The following is a 19,236-nucleotide window of genomic DNA, read 5'->3' on the forward strand; positions in this document are numbered from 1 at the left end:
AGAGATTAAAGAACTTCCCCAAAGTTCGTCTGAATTTTATAATTACCTAAGCAGGCCTGTGTAGAGCTACCAAAAATATTAGCGTTGTCTACGTTGCATCCATAGCTTGAGGCTGTGATCCTGTCTGAAATCACAGACTAAAGACTTGTCTGCACATAAAAATGGTATTGCTTTAACTGTTAAATCAATACAGTCCCTCTCATTCCCCCCCCACACACACACACCATGTGGATGTAATTAAACTGGAGCAAATATGTTATTTGGGAAGGGGAAGAAACTGTACTAGATCAAAGCATATTTATAGCGCTACAACTGTGTCCACACTAGGGGTTGTACCAGGATAACTTCTTCAGTAAAAAATTACCCCTCTAGCTAAAAGAAGAACAGGAGTACTTGTGGCACCTTAGAGACTAACAAATTTATTAGAGCATAAGCTTTCGTGGACTACAGCCCACTTCTTCGGATGCATATAGAATGGAACATATAATGAGGAGATATATATACACACATACAGAGAGCATAAACAGGTGGGAGTTGTCTTACCAACTCTGAGAGGCCAATTAATTAAGAGAGAAAAAAAAAAAAAACAAAAAAAAAACTTTTGAAGTGATAATCAAGCTAGCCGAGTACAGACAGTGTGATAAGAAGTGTGAGAGTACTTACAAGGGGAGATAGTCAACGTTTGTAATGGCTCAGCCATTCCCAGTCCTTATTCAAACCGGAGTTGATTGTGTCTAGTTTGCTATCTCCCCTTGTAAGTACTCTCACACTTCTTATCACACTGTCTGTACTCGGCTAGCTTGATTATCACTTCAAAAGTTTTTTTTTTTTTTTTTTTTTTTTTTCTCTCTTAATTAATTGGCCTCTCAGAGTTGGTAAGACAACTCCCACCTGTTTATGCTCTCTGTATGTGTGTATATATATCTCCTCATTATATGTTCCATTCTATATGCATCCGAAGAAGTGGGCTGTAGTCCACGAAAGCTTATGCTCTAATAAATTTGTTAGTCTCTAAGGTGCCACAAGTACTCCTGTTCTTCTTTTTGCGGATACAGACTAACACGGCTGTTACTCTGAAACTTGCCCTCTAGCTAACTTAGTTTTACCAATACTCAGAGAAAGGGCACAGCTGAGACCTAGGGTAGTTAAAACCCGTCTGCCTAAACTCACAGCTGCCTACATTGGCCCAATTCCCATTTGTCCTACTTTGAGAATCTTGGCTTCAGTTCACTTCTGAATAAATCCTGGAGAAAGAGTTGTCTGTGTGAATCCCATCCTGCATGATGCTGAGTGCTCTCAAAGTCAATGGGAATTAAGAAGACTCAGCACCTTACGAGATCAGGCTCAATTTCTATTAGCTAGGCTATGCAATAATTTTTAATTCAGCTAAAAACGCAGGGTTGCACATAAAAGTGTCACCAAGGGCCATAAAGTTACATAATTGTAAGATATTACTACAAGGGCTGTGACTTACATGAAATTCTTAAGGGTGATACAAATTTTTTTCCCTTCCAACAAAAATATTGGGTGATTCCATAAATACTGTACTGTAAATGGCTCTAGATTATTACCAAGGGCTGCAGCAACCATTTATTTAATTATAATTGAAAATAATGGGGGTAAATAGATAAATAACCAAAAGAGTTATACTGGTACAAAATCTGTGTGGAGACAAGGGCTAAGCTGTGTTGGGCCAGGTCAGTACTTGGATGGGTGACAATCTGAGGATGACTGTGGAAGTGTTGAGAGAACTCTTTCCTCTGACTCGGTTATGGGCCAGTGCCCCTACCATGGTGCTAGTGTTTCTGTGCTGACAGCCATATTTTTAATGAAACATGAAGCCACGGTCCTGACCACTTGTGGTCATTAAGGATCCTAGGCCACATTTCTTAAAGTGAGGGGTGTTAGTGGGTAATTGCATTCTGTCTTACAAAGTCCCCCCTTCATTTCATTTAGATGTGCTTTTCTTCTTCACTTCCTGGCCTGTATTGTGGTGTAGTAATACGGCACCTCATGGTCTCAGACATCTACACTGAACACATCACCGGCCATCAACAGTACCAGGAGGCGTGAGCCGGAGAGACATTGTGCATCAACTATGAAAAAGGGACCGAGAGACTTTGTCCGTTGGACCACATGAACTGGAGCCATAAATTCACTGAATGTTAAATATCACCAGATGATGGTCAATCCATCCTCATCATCATATCCACTCATTATACTCCACACCAGGGCCGTCCTTAGGCGGTGTGTGTTAAATAACACCAAATTGCCCCAAATTTCATGGTGCCCTAGGCAGCTGCGTGCTGCATACGTGGCAGAACCAGCCTTATCCCTCAGCTGGCCCCCCCCATGGGCTGCGCCCACTGTAAGGGGCAGGGCTGTCCCTAGGAGGTGTGGGGTCCTGGACAACTCCCTCCGCCCTGCCTCTTACCCTTCCCCCCTGCTCTGCCCCCAGCCTGCCCCCATTCCACCTCTTCCCCCAGCAACCCCACACTCACCGGCAGTGGCGGGAAGCGGAGCAACATGGCCCCAGCCTGCTCCACTCCGTCAGCTCCCAGCCGCGGCGCTCTGCTTTCCGCCACTGGTGCGAGGGGAGGTTGGGGAAAGGATGCCTCCCGCACTCACCTACAGTGGGAAGCAGAGTGATGCGGCCCCAGCCTGCTCCGCTTCCCTTGCCCCGGCCCCATCCATGTCGCTCACGGGACGGGGTGGGGGGCGGGGGGAGGTTGGGGAAAGGTTCTCCCCCTACCCCACTCACCAGTGACGGGAAGCGGAGCGCCACGGCTGGGAGCTGGCAGTGTGGAGCGGGCTGGGGCCAGGCTGCTCCACTTCTGCCACTGCCGGTGAGTGTGTGTGGGGGATCCCTTTCCCCAAGCCCACTCCTCCAAGCAACACGGCCGGGGCAAGGGAAGCAGAGCGGTCTGCTCCCGGCCCCCTGCTAATCCCCCGGGCCACTCTGGGCCTGCGGGACCCCCAAAAGTACCCCCCCAGCTCCTGCCTCCCAGATCTTGGGGGGGGGAGGCCTGGGGCCCCACACAGTCCCCCCGCAGGGGGGCTGCTTAGGGCACCCAAATGGCTAGGGACTGCCCTGTCCACACCTGAACATAGCCATTGTATGAACAACATACCCTCATATATCAATGTCTGTACTTTGACCCGTCAAACTTTTACCCCCAATTGGGGATATTGCAGATTATATATTCCTTATGCTACCCGATTTTAAACTGAACTTCGCACCCCTTGATAATCTGTATGTTATTCCCTGATAACCTGAAACTTCTATGCTTGAATTCTGTACCGTTACCTTTTTTTCTTTTTAAACATCATCTGAATAAAATGTTTAATGCTGTGTTCTGTCAAACACTCTGCTCCCACCTCAGAGGTTGTTGCATTTCGGGGCGAACAAAGCTCTAAATATATGGTCAGTAGTCTATTTTGATGATAACGAAGTAAGAAAAAGAATGTGAAAAAGGAGAGCTGAGTCACCAAGAGCGGAGAGAATGCCTAGCCAGCTGTTTGCTTTAGGTTTCAATGTTTGAGAGAAAACAGCAGATGTTTTCAAATTTATCTTTGTTGCTCTGTAGTGTTTGTATTATTTCCCATAAGAAGATGTTTTAGTTAGGAATGTCATCTATTCTTTTCAAGTTGGTCTTGATTTGGCACCTTGATTCTTTGGTGACTGGCACTCTGTAACTAACCCAGATAGATTAGATGGACAGAAAATTTTGGATTTCCAATACTACTTATGTATATTTATTGGGCACTAACACAAGGCCTGCTCTGTGAAGTTAGAATCTGTTCATTGACAACAGTGGGCTTTGGAAAAGGCCTACTGTATGTACACTAGCTAGTGTGTATGCTAGCTCTGAACCGTATATATTCACTTACTGATGCAGTTTTGAAGGACGGGACCAAAGCTGCCGTCAGCAAACACGCATATGCACAGGTAATTGCACACACCACCTGCACTTATGCAAATAAGATGGGAAATTGAGCAGGGACATGGGTACAAGGATGTGCAATGACACGTTTGTGTGTGTACCTGGAAATAGAGGCACAATTGCCTGGGCATGCACATACTGCAATCGCAACTCAGTTCTCAGAACTGAGAGTTCTTTGGAAATTTGGCCATGATGTGTTCACCTGAAAAGACTAACCTGGCTGATGAGTGGTGCCTGCCTATGGCTGTTTATCACTTCGCCTGTTGGCAGATGCAGAGGATCACATCAGAAGCCATCTGTCACCCAACTCTGCTATTTGGCAAGCGCACAATGCAGCCAAGGGCAGGAGGTATCTCCTGGTAAATATAAACAGGAAGGCAAGCCCAGCCCAGTGACAGATTCCTGCTGCTATCTGCAGGGCAGCATTTTTATTTACCTAACGTCTGTTTGATTTACTCCTCACTAACACAGCTTGATTACTCCATCATTACAGCTTTTTTCTCTGCCTGGCTTTCCCAACTCCTTATTTTCCACGTTAGTCAGAAACTAAGCAAATAGAAACTCAAAGCTTCTATTTTTTCCCTTAAACATCTGATGGATCCCATAAGAACTGTTTTCCAAAGTAACACAGTGGTTTACAAAACTGGGTGGCTGCATTGCAAAACAAGGCATCTTTCATGATTAACTAATATTCCATTAGGCTGGAGACTGACAGAGCTTCTCCCTTTGACTTAGAACTGGTATTTGTTCCTGAAGACCAAGGGAAATAAGACTCCCAAAATTTTCCAGTGGCAGAAAGGTCATGAGGCGCTTGTTCACTAACATCCACAGCACAGGCGCTTGCAATTGATTTGCTCTGCTGTGCCCTCACCTATGGTAACCCTGTCACGCAGTCAAGAGCAGCAGTGGGTCAGGGCAGAGGGGAGCCAGAGAGAAAATAAAGGAAAGATCAAAATTTGGTTTTCTATAGCATCTTTTAAAACTCAAATACCCCTGTAGTACTTACAAAGCAATTAGTTAGGAGTGAAGTAGGATGACTCCCCACCCCCCACATTTTAGGCCTTGATTCAGCAAAGCTTTTCATGGGACCTCAGTGGGACTTAAGCATGTGCTTTAAGTGAAGCTCATGCTTAAGTGCTTTGCTGAACTGGAGCCATCAGCTTGAAAAGTGTCTTGGTACCGGAGTCTTTCCGTGGTTTACGATTCCTGACCTCAGACCTGCTGAGAGGTACGTTTGCTGGACTGTTGATATAGCTCTAAGCACAACACATAATGTGCAATAAGCCGTTTCCAAATCTCTAAATAACCATGGGGCTTGACTCCACTCAGAATGATGTGAGCATTCCTGTCAGAGTCAATGGTACTAGTCACATGAGTAAGTGTGGCAAGATCTGGTCCAAAGGAAATACTTGTAAGCAGTAAAAATAGCACAATAATATTGCATGGCTGTGATATGAGATGCACTGACTTCTTAATATTGTCATAGAGTTTTTCCAGCATCATAGCAATAATGGGACAGCTTTTCAGACAAGGTATTTGTGCAATTGCACATCTAATTATCACATGCAGTTCTTGCTGTTGCCTGTGCAAACTGGGTAATTAGTGCAGCATGTGAAATTATCCAATGTGCATTTGCTGTAATTGCATGTACAAATTCAGGGCACATTTTGGGCACACAATTACATACTTGGAAAAGAAAAAGAGGACCATTCATTTCATCCATTTCATAGCACTGGCATATTCCTCTCCCTTGGGCACAAAGCTGAGAGCTTTTCCCCCTTTTACTTGTTAGGAAAACGTTTCTCTGATGCTCTAATATGGCACTGGCAGGAAAGTCTGTTCCATCATTTTGGTGGCACCCACTGTGTTTCCCCAAACACAAGCCCTCTTTTGGCACCATCTTATCATGGGAGCTAAATGTGCCCCTGCTACAAGGCTGCTGTTCATGCTGCCCAATTGGCTAGTTAGGAGAGTATATGTGCTAACATATGAGGGCATCTCACTTCCAAGACATAAACAGTCATCAGTAGCATAGGGATCGACTCATTCTTGAACCCACTGCTGTTCTCTGTCCCCCTCCCCCTCCCAACCGCCGCCCCGAGGGCAGCAGTGAACTCTCTGTTCAGGTTCCCTTGCAGGAATGCCTGGATCATTTCCTCAACGTTTACTTTTCCAGAAGTTTGAAAGTCTAGGGTTGAGCCATGTGCCAGATTTCCATTTGACAATTTTTAAATGCTTTGAGTCTAAAGCAGAGATTTACCCAAAATAATACTCTATAGAACTGTTCGTTTAATCAAATTCATATTAGCCATAGAACAGGTTTAAGTGATTGCTCTCCCACAGGGGTGAAAGGAAAGAGATATTTTCAGCTAATCAGAATGTTTTATTTCACCTTCGGGAAGCTGGTCAAACCCAAGAGATCAAAGATTAACCAAAAAATGACTTTTATGTCTTCTAAAATTGCTCTCTGCCTTATTGTCATGTCGGAGGGAATCTGAAACCTTATTTCTAAATAAACCATAAACATTTTGCAAAGCACATTGGAAATCCATGGAGGGTAAAAGTATATGGTGTCTCTCCACAGTGCTAAAACTCAGAGGTAAAAAGTTACATTTATATTTACTATGTAACATCAAGAACTGATAAAAAAAGAACTTTTTAAAAAAGAGGTCCAGCAGTTCACACATCCGGCTTTAGGGAGAAAACAGAATAGAGTTAGTCTGTGTGTATGTTACCTGCCCAAGCAGAGAAAATGTTGCAGAACAGCAGCTTGGTTTCCCCTTTGAAAAATGTTCAGACAATGTTCTCTCTCTCTCTTTCTCTCTCTCTCTCATTTTTTTTAAGTTCTGCAGCTACTGTTTAGGATTTGTGAAGTAAATTGAAGGCAAGCCCAAGTATTTCAAAGGCGAAGGTTAGGTATTTCCTGTGTGCAGCTTAAATTCTAATTACATCAAAAGTATCCATGTAAGGTTTCTCCATGGAGACCGTGACATTGGACTGTATATTTAAGCAAAAGGCAAAGACTGGAATGAGTTCCAGATTTTTTTTTTCCTTTCAAAGAATTTGCAGCAAATCAAGGTAATAAAGTTAAAAATGGCCCATGGTTCTGTGAGAAGGTAGAAGTGACTGTACAAGGTGGGAAATCTGTAGTGTACAGAGCTTGTGTTTACAAATTCTTCCCTCTAATTAACTTTAGACTTATTCATCATAATAAATTTCTCTCTCCTGGGCTAAACTTTCACAAGGGCTAAGTCCAGCCTCCATTTTTATGAGTACAAATCCCCTCTGCCAAATCTATACTAGCATGTTTGGGTCTAGAGAGTGAATTGTGCTGAAACTTGTGCTTCTGGCTACTTGTTTGCATCCACTGTCAGGTAATCAGGGGTACAAGTAGTCAGGCCTGCAACTGGATTGTGGATGCAATTTTCACCAGGAAAAATGATAGCAGGCTCCAGCCCATCTAGAAAAATAAGCTCCCCGACTTTCACAATAAGCCAAAAATCAAGCTAATCCCATTTCAAAACAAGGCCAAAACAAGCCAATCCCTAAGAACCCCAATACTCTATGTGACTAGATCCACCGGCATGAAGTCTGGGACTGTGGTGGGCCCACTGTGCACCCCTGACTCTCTCTCCCCTTGCCCTTGCTTGCCCCCCCTTGCCCCTGCTTGCTGGGAGCTGATAAAAAAAAAGCTACAACAAGCAACAAGCTACAAGCCAAAAACTAGCCAACAAGCAACTCACATGCCAATTAAGACAAAAACAAGCCCGATTTCTGTATTTTTTCATGGGTTTGGCATGTCTGAATGAAACTGTTCCCAGGAGATAGACAAGAAGGGACTAGTCCTGCGAGGTGCTGAGAGGCTGCAACTGTCATTGAAGTTACGGAGAGTTGGTACTGAGATGCTTAGCACCTCCAGGGTCAGACCCTAAGTACCAAATCCTGAAGGCCTTACTTAGGGCTTATACAGGCAAAACTCCTACTGACTTCAATGGGAGATTTGACTGGAGTAAGAAGTAAGTAAGGACTTTTCCAGCCCTAATTGCTCTCATAGTCTCTGAAGTTGTCACAGTTATAACTGGCCATATTTCTGGATAGATAAAATTCCAGAGAAACTGTGATGTATTTGACGCATCTTGAATGATGACAATGGAGGTGCCAACTCCCCCTGTTTAATGCCTTCTTTTAACAGACAAGGTCTCTCTCTTCTTGACCCACTTCACCAACATGTGCATTCTTGTTTCTTTTTCGCTGAATGTCTAGCTGACTTTCCCTTCCTCCCCGACTCACAACCCCCAGTTTCTTTCCTGCGGGAAAGATTAGGAAGGATAGGAAGTCGTCTGTGCTAAGAGACATCCCTAGCCAAAATAAACACAGGTCAGAAGATTAGGCTTCATCAGAACTTTAAATCTGACCCAAGCTAAACAAATGAGCTGTCATGCATTGGTAAAAGTTCCTGTATGAGTGAACTGGCATGACTGCAAAAATGGTTAAAGCAGCTAATAGGTTTTGCAATGTGAAAGTTTTAAGTTTTGTTTTTATCGCCGCATTCCTCAAAGTCAAGACTCATATTTAGCATTGAATGTCATGAATTGTGTGTGCTGGCCTCACTCATTACTATGCAAACATGCTTCCCTAGGCACAAGGACAGCAGCAAAACAGCATCCCACTTTGGAGATTCCTTACGACACTTAGGAACAAAGCAGGGCATTAAGAAATACCGTGTCTCAATCTGAACTTTGAATTTCTTGGCTGTTGTGAGTTTGCGACATGCTTTTTGAATTATGGGCCTAGTTTTTAGAACCTAATGGTGTGCAATTACCTACACAAAATGCACGCACCATCGCACAGACAGTGCACACCAGAGCACATGCCAATTAGGTAATTGCTCATGCAGATGGTTAATTATAGTTATTTATGGAGGGAATGACTAATTTGCACAGGATGGGGACAGAGGGTAATTTTACACAGACAGAGAACTAAGAATATGTTTGCTTATGTAGAGTGAAGCATTGTGCTATGGTCAGATCACAGCACCTGGGACTACTGGGCTCCATACTTGGCCCTGCTCCTGCCTTGTTTTGTGATTTCGGATATGTCGCTTCACCTTTGTGTACCTCAGCTTCCACATCTGCAAAACCGGGACAATAATTATCTCCCTCACAGAAGTTCTGTGAACTGTAATTAAAGTTTGTAAAAGTACAGCCAGCTCTGGAAGTGCCAAGTGTTATAATATGGTCAATATTTACTGGAATAATAATTATAAAAAACACAGCAAGGAGTAAAAGTCTTTATGGAACCAAAGCCAGGCCCGTACTATAGTTTTAACATACTTAACACAACTGTATTATACAGCCAAGAATGATCTCTCATAAAACTGTGTAAGAGTGGAGACAATTTTAAAAACAAAATATTTATCCCAATAGAGACCTTGCAGCTTATCGTGTAACTACAGACTGTATTTAGGCCATTTTAAAATGGGCATTAAAAGTCTTTTTGACACATGCTTTATTCCCTCCCAGTAGACACTAACAGCCCCTCTGTGGCCTTCTACAGCCTTATGTGTAAAAAGTAATGGGGATTGTTTTAAAGAGTGGAATTTGACCCAAGAGATGCATGAGTACTCAGGGACTATTTAGTATTCACTAATACTCAGGGACTCTTTGGTATATGGGACACTTTATTACTCATTAGTGCTCAGGGACTTTGTGGTATATTCATTAGTATTCGTTGCTGGTTTGTGGAAACCCTGCTCTGTTTAAACGTTGCCATGTTAGATAAACATATGGGCCCTTGTGTTTCTGCCTGAGCGCTGGGAACAAATGGCAAGGTCTGGGCCTGCTTGAGTGTGATGGAGTGCATCAGGTTCTCTTTTTAGAGCAGCAGTTCTCAAATTGTGGGTCGGGACCCCAAAGTGGGTTGTGACCCTGTTTTAATGGGGTTGCCAGGGCTGGTGTTAGACTTGCTGGGGCCTGGGGCCGAAGCCAAAACCTGAGCCCCACCGCCTGGGGCCAAAACTGAACCCTGAGGGTGTCAGCCTTGGGTGATGGGACTCAGGTTACCAGTTCCCCGCCTGGGGCTGAAGACCTTGGGCTTTAGTTTTTGCCCCCGCATCTGGGGTGGTGAGGCTCGGGCTTTGGCTCCCCCTGCCCGGGGTGGTGGGGCTCGGGCTGGCTTAGGCTTCAGTCCCCCCTCCTGGGGTCGTGTAGTAATCTTTTTTTTGTCAGAAGCGGTTGCAGTGCAATAAAGTTTGAGAGCCCCTGTTTTAGAGTGTTCTTCAGCCTGTTTTAAAAGCACTCTTCCTTCAGGGAGAACAAAGTGTTGGGGAGCTGTTTGGGCCTGATAAATTACAGCTGGGTATGTTGTACAGATGTGTTAATGTAACTGGAATATCTCACACAGGAAACTGAAACACAGTGAAAATGGTGACGTCACACAAGTTATTCATACTGGTAATACTCTGCCCTTATGTAGCATTTCCCCAGTTTAAAGCTCTTTACCCACATCACAAACTGCTTAATAATGGTCGATGGTAGGACCCCACTCTTGCAGGTTCTTCCTTCTGCCCCAAGCTGGAGAAATAGGGGTTAAAGAACACCGCATGTCATCCACACAGGAAGTGAACATTCAATCCTAGCTAAAGCACCAGAGAAGTGTAGAGATGTGTCCTCCACGTCATGGTTGTGGTTCCAGCATTGACCCGGTTGAGGAAGATGATTAGCACTGGTGATCCATTGTTTTCCCATTTCCAAGAAGTCATGGTGAGACCATCAAAAATCCAGCATGGCCTGTGTACTACAGAGGCCGATCTACAGCACATGCCATTGGTTTGCTTGCTTTACAGAAAAAGTGACTTAGAGTGAGGAGCCATTACACTGCAGAGAAGGAATCATGTTTTTCTTCTTATATATAATGGATGTAGGCTCCATTGCACTGGGCACTGTACAAACACAAAACAAAACGATCGTCTCTCCCCCAAACAGCTTACAATTCAATTCTTCTCCTCATCTCCTCTCTTCTTAACTCTCTTGCTTGTCCTCGCTTGTCCCACTTTTATTTTTGCCATTAGCCAAATTACTCCCAGACTTGTGAGCTCAGTAATCAAATTTGTTCAGCAAGGCCAGGTTCTCTCCAGCTGTGGCGTGGAGCCAAAGCTTCCCAGTGGGCAGGAAAAACTCAGGGAACATCTCAGGAGATTCCCTTTGTGTTCTCCATTCCAATTCCATCAGGAAGAGAGGCATCTGAAAAAATAATATCTGAGCTGGAAAATACAATGAGACAAGTTTGAACAAATATGCAAACCATTCCTGAGCTGATATCGGGAAAGAGTCCCAAATGTTAGAAAGGAGAAAAGCAGACTGCAGGGGTGGATGAGCGTCTCTGCCTCTGAAGGGAATATGGAAGGAATTCTTTCATTCTTTTTCCCCATCTTTTTGATCTTTATCTGGCAGTCTGTTTGGTTAACTCTCTCTATTTTTCTCATAAATATGGACTGCAGAGAGAAATGTTCAGAAGTCTCAACTGAGCCATCCATTTTGCACCTGTGGTTTTGCATATGCAAATATAATAATAATTATGATTTATTATTTGCATTTCAGTAGCACCTAAAAGCCCCAGTCATGGACCAAGATCCCATTGTGCTAGGTTCCACACAAACTCGGAAGAAAAAGATGGTCCCTGCCATAGGTGCCAACTCCGTGGGTGCTCCAGGACTGGAGCACACAAGGAAAAAAATTAGCACTAAGCACCCACCAGTAGCCAGCTCCTCCCCTCCTCCCCAGTGCCTCCCGTCTGCTGGTGGTCCCGCCAATCAACTTCTCCTTGTCCCTCCCAGCGCCTCCCGCCCACTGTGGATCAGTTGGTCCACAGCATGCAGGAGCACTGCGGGGAGAGGGAGGAGCGGGGATGGAGCACGCTTGGGGGAGGGGGTGGGAAGAGGCGGGGTGGGGGCAGACCGCAGGTAGGAAGAGGTGGAGTGGGAGCAGACCAGGGGCAGGAAGAGGTGGGGCAGGGGTGGGGGCTTGTAGGAAGGGATGGAGTGGAGGTAGGGCCTCGGGCAGAACGGAGGTGGGAAGAGGCGGGGCAGGGGTGGGGGCTTGAGGGAAGGAATGGAGTGGGGCGGGGCCTGGGGCAGAACAGAGGTTGAGCCCCCTGGGGCAAGGAGAAAGCCAGTGCCTATGGTCCCTGCCCCAAAGAGCTTACAACCTATGTAATATTGATGAGCACAGAAACACAAATTTGTGTGAATAAATTGGGTAGCTAAGCATCTACTGGCTCAATAGGTGTGTGCATTTGGGGCTTTTCTAGAGGCAAAAAATAAAATGCTAATTTGGAGGTTAATTTGTGTTGCTATTAAAATAATAATTATTATTAATAATAATGACCTGAAAAAGAATGTTGCAGATGAGCCTGAATCCCAGATTCCTCTTGTGCCCCTGTGACTTTGCCAGCATGGCCGCTCTCGGAGATTGCATGTTGCTCTACAATACCAACTGCCTCATCAGCATAGATAAGCTTCTTTTAAACAGTATTTGAAACTGTGCCCATGTTGCATATTCAGGCCTAGTACTACATTTCAGTGATAGGTTGTTCCTAACCCCCTCATTTGATGGAAGTCTCTGATTTCTCTTACTCTCCACTGCAAAGAGGTCAAAGTGGAAGTTCTTCAAACTTCATTCCCATCTACTAGCCCAGGTTGGTCAGTGTGTTGCTAGGACTGTTGAGATTGGGTTCTCAGCTGATTCCCAGCTGGGACTAGTTCAGTATGGCTCCTATTAAATCAAACAAGGGGAAATGACTTCCAACTGGGACCCGCTGAATGCGCGCCTATCAGCTTAGCCAAGGGGAGGTGATACCCAGCTCAGGATGGAAGCATGCCTATTTAGTGGATCAAATCCAGCAAGGACATAAGCGGAAGGCTCTCCTACTGAAGTTGACAAGAATTGTGCTTGCTTGTGTCAAGGCAGAATTTGACCCACTGAGTCCAATGACACAATGATGGACTCTAGGTTGCCTAGTACTTTTGTGCATGTAACTCCCACTGAAGTCAGAGGGATCTTGTGTGTTGTGTAAGAGCGGCAGGAAAGTCTAGTGTCTGATCTTTAGCTGGCAGCAGCCAGAACAGCTCGCTTTACAAACCTTCCGCCTGCTGGTGTTGGGAAGTGGGCAGCCCCCGCCCTTCCCCCCCAGCATGTTTCTTGCTCATTAACATACAATCCAGCATGGACAATGGGAGCCACAGATCGATGTGGCGTGTTGCCGTAAGGTGTAATTTAGCAGGCACTAAAATGCTTAAAGAGAGGACAGGAGGAACCAAATGGCCCCTCTGATTAAAAATGACAGCATCCCGTCTTCTGTCAATTTAATAAGCTGAGGCAAAGAGTGAAGGCTGGAAGTGCTGAAGCCAAAGGCAGAAGCAATAGCGAGAAGGCTAGATAGAGACAGGAAGTACAAGGCTGCAAGCCAAAGATATCAAACACAGGAACCCTAGCAGGAGCTGCAGTGTGCAAATGTAGACTGGCTCACTCCAGCTTGTTGCTGACATACACAGAGAGCTCAGATCTGCTTCTCCTGGAAGGAGTGGCTGAGAAACACAACCAGAGAGCACAGGAAGGGAGGGAGACAGCCAGGAGAAGCAGAGCCCATTCCTTCATGCTGGCTTTCAGGGTTAGGCTCCCCTGCTAGAAAACAGTATGATGTGTACAATGCCTAAAGTCAGACAAGGGTAACATAACACATGACGACACACACTCTGTATATTAGATTCTCCTTAGAGTGGGATGGTATCTTCGTTCCAGAACGAGGAGTGGTTTTTGTGCAGCTCCGGGTGTTGTGCGGGATCTGGAGTGTATTAAACATCTCATCTTCCGGTTCATATTTTTTCCAGTTATCATATTTCATTTGTCCCTGCTCCTTCCATCCTGGAGTGGGGGCCTAGAGCCTGTACTCACCATGCAGTGATCAAGTGGGAGCTGATCCCTGGGGTGCTGCCTTCAGACACACAAGAATGACACGTATCCCCCATTCCCAGTTTTATTTCTTACAGTGGGTAGGTAACTGTAATGGGGATTATGAGACCCTTTACTATACTTACCAGTACTGCAGACACCTAGACAGCCTTACCACAATCATGGCTCCAGGACACAGCAGCGGTACCAAGTTCCTCTGCCCCTCGAAGCTTTACATTTCCACCTTCAGGATTCTGGGCCTGTTTCTGAGGTTGGTTTGGACAGGGTTAACAAACAAATTCAGGGTTACACTTACTTATTTCCATGTATTTATTTGGATTTTTACTATTCTACATGAAAAAAAGCACCCACCAAATACTCTGCCCTCTCAACAGTCTTTTAAAAATTCATTAATAAATAGTGCACTTAAGCCAAGCATAACTAAAATTGATCACATAGTTCCAATGATTCGATGTACCAGTTGGGTATTTGCCTATGTAAATGGCCAGTTCTGGTCGTGTGTGTGTGTGTGTGCATGCAGTCATAGTAACAGTGTGAACAAATGCACAATTGCACAGCTATCTTCTTTGGAAATCTGCCCCTTCATGGACGGTGATCAAAACATTCCTGGGCACTTTACAAGTGGTTAGAAAGTTTCTAATGAAATAAAAATCCTTTTATTTCTTCTCTAGCTCTGCAATGGCTTTAGAACTAATTTGGACCTTTCCAATTGTCACCAATCCTTTATTCATGTCACTCAGTAGCATCCAGCAAATCCATGGGGCAGACTGATCTTCTTGTTATCAGTTATGTATACACATGCAGGATATCCCTCCAACCCACTCTGCCATGGCAATCTCGCTGTCAATGTCCATGTTTGTGATCCAGACGCTAGGGCAGTAGCTTCAGGCATGATTAGATTTACAGTGCGTTGAGCTGGAAGAACATCTCCGGGACTTGAAAGCTGTGGGATGGTTTTTTCAGTGCAGTCTGAAAAGACCTGGAGCTCCTCCCCATGGTAGCAAGAATGTGCTGCAGACTGTACAGTGCAGACCGGATCATCCTGGAGTTCTTGGAGTGGTTCGATGATCATTGTTAGTTCTCTCCCTGTTCTTTCACTTCTAGTTTGCTTGGAAGTGGAAGCAGGAGAGTCTCCTTTTGTCTGATGGCTGTGCCTTCCCTTTGTAAGATGTGCATAGAGTGACCCAACTGCAGCCAGCTCGGTGCTGCTCCCAGTAGCCTAACCAGGGGCAGATTCTGCACTAGGTTCACCCGTTAGTGCTGCAGCCTACAAGACCCCCACCTCCAGGGTCTCTGAGTTGCTGCTCTTGTAACATACAGGATGCACTCAGCCGGTCTGGCTAGTGCTGAATGACTGCAGTCCTAGAGAGCAGGATGACAAATGCATAGCGCTCCTCCCAGAATCCCTGCACCTGGGAAGCCAGAGGGATTTAATTGGAAACCTTCATGAAGTCGCCTTTCTGTGTCGCCTGCTATTGTGGGTTTGAATGGGAGCATCTGCTGCCAGATCCTGTGTTCAGAAAATGGGACCAAAATCCCGGCAATCCTGAGCAATGTTTCCCCCAACGCTTAGTTGGCCCCACGATCCATGTCTGCAAAATGCAACATCAGAAAGATCCAGTGCCACTTACAAGCTTTACCCCTCCACATGAGACAGCCACATCTCACCCTCTCCTCCACTGCCAGAACCCAGCCTTGTCAGACAAGGAGCACAATGGCTTCAAGATGGGTTGCCCAGAACACTCGGGAAACTGCCAAGGGCTGCATGTCACTTTCCTGGACATAAATGATAGACACAAGCAACTGCCTGTTCATCAGACTGGGGGGAGGGATAGTTCAGTGGTTTGAGCATTGGCCTGCTAAACCTAGGGTTGTGCGTTCAATTTTTGAGGGGGCCATTTAGGAATCTGGGGCCAAATCAGTACTTGGTCCTGCTAGTGAAGGCACAGGGCTGGCCTTGATGACCTTTTGGGGTCCCTTCCAGTTCTATCAGATAGGTATAACTCCATTTATTTATTTATTTATTTGTAGAGAGCGAGTGAGAGAACAGGTTCAATTAATCCCTGATTTACTCCACTGACTTCAAATCTACTTAAATTTACACACACCCACCACTTGCTGTTTTTCTTGCTACACCCCACATGGCCCTTTCATCCTAGAACTTGCATTCTCCCAACTGATGCCAAATCAGTACAAGTTATGCTATTTCCCCACTTCTAGGCCCATTTGCACCCCACATATAATGTACACCAGAGAGTGAGCCAGTGGGGAATTCTAGTCTAGAGACTCCGCTGGAGTTGTACCGGGTTTACCATGGATGACTGTGGCTAGGGTGACCAGATAGCAAGTGTGAAAAATCGGGACGGGGGTGGGGAGGTAATAGGGCCCTATATAAGACAAAGACCTGAATATCGGGACTGTCCCTATAAAATCGGGACATCTGGTCACCCTAACTGTGGCCCTCACCTCTGAAATCAGCCTGAGTCCTGGATTCTCCTCTAGCGGATGCAATTTACATCCACATATTTGTGCCCCACAAGCAAATTGTGAGAAGCATGTCAGAGTACCATGCAGCCGCTTTTCACCCACACTCAGGTAGTGAGAGGTAGCCAGACATGCGGGCATAAAATGGCAGCGCAAATCTTGCAGATGCAGATTGTGTCCTCAGCAGAGAGCCTGCCCATTTGGAACTGTGGCCCATAAAGCTCAGGTGTGGATCTTCAGAGCTTTTATCCATTTGACTCGTGTTCCCTATAATCCCCCAGGACAGCCCACACCTTAATGGCTTTTTCATAGCAAGACACAACCTCAAACAGCCATATTCCTGGTGGCATCCATGCTGTCCAATAGCAGTGTCCTCCCCTTAAATCATTCCGGAGGACCCTTCCATCCCTTCCTCTTTGGCAAACCTTTGTTAAATTCTCTCTTGCCAGTTTGGACAAGCAGGTGTTAGCTGTGAGTGGCCTGGCAGAATTCTCACTACCTAAATTTGATCTAGCAGTGACCTCTGGGGGAAGGGAGACTATTTACCCATCACCCCCACTGCTGGATGAGCACCCCGATTATCTGAGCACTGCTTCTTAGATTGGGATCATACACACACATCCAGACAGCTGGTGCTTGCACTATGCTATGAAAACTCATAGCAGAGGCATCCCTGTCTCTGTTATAGCCTGTCCAGGCAATGGGAAAAAAGAAATGATAGCACAAGTGAGGAGAGCAAACGAGCGATTGTTTGGGGGTGAAGATGGGGTGGGCAGACTTAAAACCTCACAAGTCGTTCCCATGAGGGGATTTGGCTTGACGTTAAAACCCCCTTCACAGTGTATTACTTCAGCCCCTGAAGTGGATAGATGTTGAGCTGCAGTGCAAAGGAAGTCAGAAATCTTTCCTTAGGAAATATTTGGCTAGGAAACTAAAGAAAATATTGTGAAAGTAAAGGAAGCAAAACCCCACTAAAGATTCATCACAACCTCAAGCATTTCTGTATCCCCCAGTCTTACAAGGTCTTTGCCTCAGCAGAAAGGGGAAGAAAAACAGCCTGCGTTTGTGCTAATAGGCCACAAATTTAGAGCGGGGACTCGTTTGTCTAGGTAGAAGATTATGGAGGAAACTAGTTTGGCATATCCTGGAAACGCTTCAGTTCCTTTCTGCTAATACAGAAAATCATTTTCTGCTCCGGCTCCCTCCTATAAAGGAGCTGGAGGGGAAGTGAGCTGAGTTATTGCTTATTAATCAATTGAAGGATAAAACCACAGCATCCGCTCTAATTTCACTACCTTACGGAGGCAGGAGTTGGACTAGGAGTCCCAGGACAGAGCTCAGAGGCAGCAGGAGCTGGTCCTCAGCACAGAATTCACAAGGGCAGGAGCCAAGTCCTTGTCCCTTATTCTACAGCAGACTCTCACTTTCACAATAAATAATTCCTTCTTCCCAACAATATGGCATTCAGGTTCATGGCCATTAATTGCAAGAGCTGGTCAAAATGTTGCCAATTCCCTGCCGCCCACCTCATTTTTCATACAAATTGACAATTGGCAACTTTCCCCACTCGGCTACACTGAGCACAATGAATGAGGAGACAGAAAAGGGGATCAAGGAGCAAGTGTCCTCTGGTTTTAGGGCTTGACCCATTCTGGCTCTGCCGGAGACAGACTCGATCCCTGGTCAGAATGGGAAGAGCACTGGCTTTCTGGTTGGGGCTGGTTGACGTTTTTCAGTGGTGCCCTGTCAATGTGTGATGGACCAGTCCAATTTTAACTTATCTGCAAGAAAAATAAAGCTAAACACAGATGAAGCACTTAGCACAGCGTTTCTCAAATGTGGCCACCGTGGCCTCATGTGGCCATCAGAGGCTTTTCTTGTGGCCGCAACCTCCTGATGGGGGGAGGAAGTAGCCCCCCGTTGCTCCTGGATGCACCGCCTTGGTGTTGGTTGCTGGAGCCGCCAGCAGGGGTTGGGCCCTGCCCCTCTCTAGAGACACTAGGGGCACAATGCTGGAGGAGCAGGCAGCCAGTGAGTTCCCCATCTTCCCAAGGACGATGGGGCTCAGGCTTTGAGCTTCAGCCCTGGGGTGGCAGGGCGGCAGGCTCTGTCTGCATGGCTTCGTGCTCCATCCCCAGGTCCTGGCTGTGAGGCTTCAGGCTCCAGCCTCATGCTGCCTCCACCAACCCCCCATCCAGGAGTTAATTTGTCCCCAGGCTTGCCAAGTCTGAGTAAGTCTTCTGTGAAAAGTGATACTTGTAGGTTTGTTAACATCACTTTTCACAACAGACTTAGTAGCTAGCAATAAATAAAGTATGATTTGGAACATGTATATGTGCATATTTATTTGTTTTTCCTAAAGCTAATTAAGTATTTTAGGAAAAAGTGTGAGTGACCACCAGCAAGAGTTGGTGGCCGTACTCTGAGGCCTCCAAAAAATGTGTCCTGAGAAACCCTAGCACCAGTGCGAGAATGGACAAAGCGAACCAGAGTATAATGTTGCCTCCAGGACAAACAGAAAGGGTTTATCCCAATACCAGGGCTCTATCTAGTGGTAGAAAGTAAATAATGCACTTTATTCCCCTCAGGTAAGACACACAGGAGAGCTGCTTCCTTTGGGGAACTGTTGACCAAACTGTGGACTTGGCTACGCATGGCATGGCTGAAGTGGGTGCAGCTCCGCTCCCTAAACAGTATTAGATTGGAGGAGGTAACAGGTCTACACAGAGCCATTTCCCATGCAGGTGCAGCATTGCACAACTACCTAGGTGCTGCACTCTGGAGGCTTTCTCCAGAGTGTTGCTGAGGGGTCTGGAGGTGCAAAGAAATAGTTACATGTG

At 45.7% G+C, this 19,236-nt stretch overlaps 1 protein-coding gene across 1 annotated transcript in view; it reads left to right on the forward strand.

Annotated features, from left to right (window-relative positions):
• Positions 1–12,971, forward strand: part of LOC128846308 (uncharacterized) — a 304,287-nt gene extending 291,316 nt beyond the window's left edge. The window contains exon 2 of the mRNA XM_054045315.1: positions 12,962–12,971. The gene's annotated coding sequence lies outside the window, so the exon portion shown is untranslated. The remainder of the gene's footprint in view (positions 1–12,961) is intronic.
• Positions 12,972–19,236: the final 6,265 nt, after the last annotated feature.

Source organism: Malaclemys terrapin, chromosome 12 (genome assembly GCF_027887155.1).
Source record: "Malaclemys terrapin pileata isolate rMalTer1 chromosome 12, rMalTer1.hap1, whole genome shotgun sequence".
NCBI lineage: Eukaryota > Metazoa > Chordata > Testudines > Emydidae > Malaclemys > Malaclemys terrapin.